Source organism: Colobus angolensis, unplaced genomic scaffold (assembly GCF_000951035.1).
Source record: "Colobus angolensis palliatus isolate OR3802 unplaced genomic scaffold, Cang.pa_1.0 Scaffold33, whole genome shotgun sequence".
Taxonomy (NCBI): Eukaryota; Metazoa; Chordata; class Mammalia; order Primates; family Cercopithecidae; genus Colobus; species Colobus angolensis.
Window position 1 is genome coordinate 9,622,982 of NW_012116599.1, and position 5,264 is coordinate 9,628,245.

The following is a 5,264-nucleotide window of genomic DNA, read 5'->3' on the forward strand; positions in this document are numbered from 1 at the left end:
AAAAAAAAAAAAAAAAAAAAAAAACAGTTGAGTTGAGTAGAGGGGTGACATGACACTTACCAAGATATGTCTGGCTACTAGATTGGAAAGAGGATGCAGGACAACAGAGCAGAAGTAGAAAAATCAGTTAGGAGATGACTACAATAATCCAAGGGAGAGACAATGGCTATTGGGACCTTAGAAGTGGCAATGAAGGCCATAAAACGAAATTGGATCTGAATATACTTTGGAGGCAGAGTTGTAGGATTTGCTTTCAGATTGAATGTGTGAGAGAAAGAGGAGTCAAGGATGACTCCAAGGTTTTGACCTAAGTGATTGGAAGAATGGAACTGACATTAACAAAGATGGGAAGACTGCAGGAGGAGCTTGTTTGGGGGAGATATTAGGAATTCAGATTTGGACCTGTTACTATTTTAACATGGCATACATAGTTGCTCTTTTAGTAGTTACTATTTTTAATAGTTACATGGGATACATAGTTAAGGCTTACATAATTACTATTTTAATGTGGCATACATAGTAGTCACACAATGGAATATTATACAGCAATCAAAAGGATCGATTCCATTAACACACCATATGTTTGAATCTTAGAAATTACATATTAAGTAGAAAAAAGCATAATACTCTTTATGCAAAATTACAAAACTTAAACGAAATATGTTTGGAATGCATCTAGGTGCAGTGCAACTGTCCAAAAAGGGAAGCAAAGAAAGATGAACATAAGATTTAGGTCAGGGCTGACAAGGAGAAGGGATGGGTATGATTAGATGTGCCTTATTGTCATGCTGGTTTCATGGACACTTATTTAATTATTAAAAACAATTAACTTAGCCACGACCAATGTTATCTCAGTGTGGTTGTTGTCGTGAAGCTCCAGGCTGCTGAAGGCTGCTATCAGCCCTGCAACCTCCTTCTGTCCCCACAAGCCATGCTGAAGTCTGAAATCCCTGGAGGCTGGTTTGGCAGCCGGCTGGAGTACAGTGGCATGATCTCAGTTCACTGCAACCTCCGCTTTCTGGGTTGAAGCGATTCTCCTGCCTCAGCCTCTTGAGTAGCTGGGACTACAGGCATGTGCCACTGCACCTGCCTGGATAATTTTTGTATTTTTAGTAGAGACAGGGTTTCACCATGTTGGCCAGGCTGGCCTTGAACTCCTGACCTCAAGTGATCCGCCTGCCTTGGCCTCCCAAAGTGCTGGGATTACAGGTGTGAGCCACTACACCAGGCTGTTTTTTTTGTTTGTTTGCTTTTGTTTAGATCTTGCTCTTTCACACAGGCTAGAGTGCAGTGGTGGGATCAAAACTCACTGCGGCCTCAAGCAATCCTCCCACCGCATCCTCCTAAGTCGCTGGGCATTGTGGCACATGTCTGTGGTTCTAGCTACAAGGGAGGCTGAGGCAGGAGGATCACCAGAGTCCAGGAGGTTGAGGCTGCAGTGAGCCACTGCACTCTAGCCTGTGCAATAGAGTGAGACTCTGTCTCAAATAAAAAGAGTATATGAAGTCCATTGACCTGTATCTCCTGATGAGATAGTAAGAGGAACACAGCAGCCCTTCTGTGAGATTGCTGACAAAAAATACATAAGTCTAATCATGAGGAGACATCAGACAAAGTTGAATTAAGGGACATTCTACAAAATAACTAGCCTGTCCTTCCCAAGAAGGTTGGCATCACCAAGGGTAAGCAAAGATTCGTGAAGAGTCCAGTTTAAAGGAGACATGAGAGAAATGACAAATGCAACACGTGATCCAGAGTTGCTTTTACCCGTTGTGGTGGGACCATTGGCTAAATCTGATTAAGGTCTTGAGATTAGGTAATAACACTATAAGCCTATTAGTTTTTCTAGATTTTAACAATTACAGTACTGTGGTTATGTAAGAGAATGTCTTTTTTTTTTTTTAAAAGGAAATGCTCGCTTAAGTATTTAGAAGTAAAAAACAATTTTTTAAAAGCATGTAAAGTTCTTAGAATGATCCTTGGCACATAGCACCCATGGGTGTTAGCTGTTATTTTCTAGCTGAATTTTTGCAGTGCTGAATTCCATTTAGTATCCAACAGTGCTATTGTGACCTTCATTAACAATGCTGCAGGAAACTGGCTAATCTAACTGCTTTTTCTTTTCCTGTTTCCCAGCGTTTGGTTTCCGATCTTATGCAGTTCCAGAAAATATGTATCCCATAAATACACACATCCTCTAAGTACGCACAATTTGTTTTTAGTTAAAAAAGTAAAAAAAAAAAAAAAAAGAAAAAGAAAAAAGAACACATAAAAGAAAATATAGAAAAGCTACAAGGACTCTCATTTTCTCACACATAACACCTCTCTATTCCTCTTGGTTCCTCCTGCCCTCCCCACCTCTCTCCACTCCCCTTTTATGGGTCTCAGTTTATTGGTGGAGGCTGAGCCAGCCCACCTGTGGCTCCCAGGGCAGGAAGGACTGGGTGGATCAGGCTCCTCTGCCTCAGCAGGGAAGCCTGCTGCTGAGCATGGAGAGGGTTGCTCAGCAGAGAGGAGTGGGACATTTGCAGAGAAGTGGATCTCCCAAAGAAGGCTTTTAAATAGTTCTCTATGATCTCCTCTCCCATGTGGGATTGGATAATCAGGTGAGACATGGGGGAGGGGTGGTGTCACATAAAAATGCCTACCTAAGCCGTGTGCTGTTTCCCAATTTATTGTGTGACTAGCTCCCTAGGGACCAGGATGGCCAGCCAAGGGCAAGATAACTTAGGTTTAGTTAGTTGGGGTTAGTTTCCTCAAAACTCTTGTCATGCATGGATGGCTAAATCCTGAACCCAGTCTTCAGTGACTTTTACCTTGGGATGAGAGGACCAAATTATTGTGTTTGTTGGTGACTTGACAGCTCCTAATAAAACATAGTCATCTGGATTCATTGTAAGGAAGGCCAGCATTGATATTGATGTGTAACTAGCCTAGACTCCCACACACTTGAACCACAGTGGGGCCTTCAGGATACTTGGGGTAAAACAAAAACCATAATCAAATGCAGTTCATGGGGTTTTAAACCTCCATGGAAAGAGGTCTGCCAATGGGAAGAATGAAAAAAATGGTTTGATCCTCCTCAATACGTATAGAGGTGAGAGGATGGAGAAGGACATTGTTCAAAATAGAGGTTATACTCGTTGCAAAACTAGGAGGGTATGGTTCTTGGGTATCAGGACTGTCAGAATGATTTGAGGCAGTATCTTCTGGAGGGTGAACTGGGAGCATTGGTAATTTTAGGCCCACACTGACTAGCAGTAACAAACACTAGGTCTCCTTCAGGCATTTTAAAAGAGTACTGAGCTCCTACAAGGTGCCAGACACCAGGTGTCTGGATGCTGACACATCAGTGATAAACATGTGCATGTGCAATTCTTTTTCAGTTCATTGAATACTCAAGGAGGAAGCCAGGGTGGAGTCTTTAACACCTATAGTTTATTAAGGGAGAGAGCAGTGTTCAGATTCGGAATCATCAACAAATAGCCCCCCTACGTAGTTGGAATTTAATAACCATATGTTGTTTTTAGGTACTTATTTGTGGTTTCTCTTATTAATTTATTTAACAATAGTTATTGAAGGCCAGGTGAGTCTTGGGTGATGGAGAATACTATATTGGACAAGCTGACAGGAGTTCCTGTTATGGAGTATGCATTCTAAGGGAGAGTGAAACAGGCAATACTTCAGGTGCTAAGCATTATAAAATAAAACAAAGCAGGGTGAGGGGAGTGAGGAGGAGATTTTTTGCTCTTTCACAAATTTACAAGTGGTAGACTTGCTTTCCATTTACACAAATGATATGACACTTCTTATCAAAGTAAAAAAGTTAAAACTGATTTCATTTAAAGAAAGTGATAAATAAATAATTGTTCAGCAAGATGGTAGGCAAATAACTGACATGTGGCAAGCATTGCTTTAAGGCAATTGTTCCCTGCCTTGGCTACACATTAGAACACCTGGGTCAGGCCAAACTCCAGACCAATTGCATCAGAAGAATTAGCCAAGAAATCCTCAACCCCTAGCCTCATAGGGTGTTTATTTTCTGGAGAAATTGAACCAGAGAGGGTCCAGATTCAGGTATCAGGCAGGGCAGAAGGTGGAGCTGAGGATCTAGAGAGCTGTGGGGTTGGGTGACATCTGTGCACTAATTGGTGGGACACCCCAACCCTAGTACCTTTCACCTCTCCTGTTCCCAGGAGGGTAGCCTGGCTTATTTTCCCTAAAAGGAGACTAGAAGATTCTTCCCTGGAGAAACTGAATAGGCTCAAAAAGGTTGAGTTGAAAATAATGATGTTTGGGGGTACCCAATGACAAAGTAGGCTTTCCACCCAATAATAAGTAGTAAAATATAAGCATTGGTATACCCTTCCCTGCCCAAGAACACAGAGCTTCTAATTAGCTATAGGATGGAGGTCTAAATCTATGCCCACTAAGCTAATTGGGTTTTTTAAAATTGGTTACGGCGGTGGAATTGGAAGGATGGTCCATGCTTAGAGTGTGGGCACTGACCGATCCCATCCTGAGCGAAGTAGGTTACACAGAGGTACCAGCCGGCTGGAGGTGCCTCTCCACTGGCCCACCACTGGTGTGTGCTTGTTAAGAAGAGTCATTGACCATGCTTACAATGAGCCTGGCTGGATTCTCACATCTTTATGAATTATTTTGTTCAATCTTCACAATACCTCCATGAAGGAGAGGCTATTATTTTCTCATTTACAGGTGAGGAAATGGGGCACAGACGGGTTAAGGAACTTGCCCCAGTTCATGAAGCTAGTAAGTGGCTGAGCTGGGATGTGAATCAGGCAGTCCAGCTCTACAGTCCCTGCATCAACCATGAAAGCATGCTGCCTTTGTCGAGTACACATCTTAAGGGGGTGAAAAAATCTTGAGAGACATGTCCCCTGGTTCTTGCAGGCTACAACTGGTTTAAGGAACAGGTGTCCCTGTCTCCCTAACCAGATGCTTAATGGCTTCCTTGACCTGACCCAGCTCACCTTTCAAGTGTCCTCTTCTGCTACACCTGTGTTGTCACTGTTCCAGGCTGGAGTGGATTGCCCTCAATTTCCAGAAGACATTCATGCTTTGTGTTTCCATGTGCTTTTTCCTTGGCTTGGGATCTCCTTCTACTGTACTTTTTAATTTATCATAATCCTTTCTTTTTTCTTCCCTTTTTTTTTTTGGTCATGATTCAATTCAACCTAGCTCCTTCATGATCACATCTCTCAGATCATATATATATACACGTATATATATATATATATATA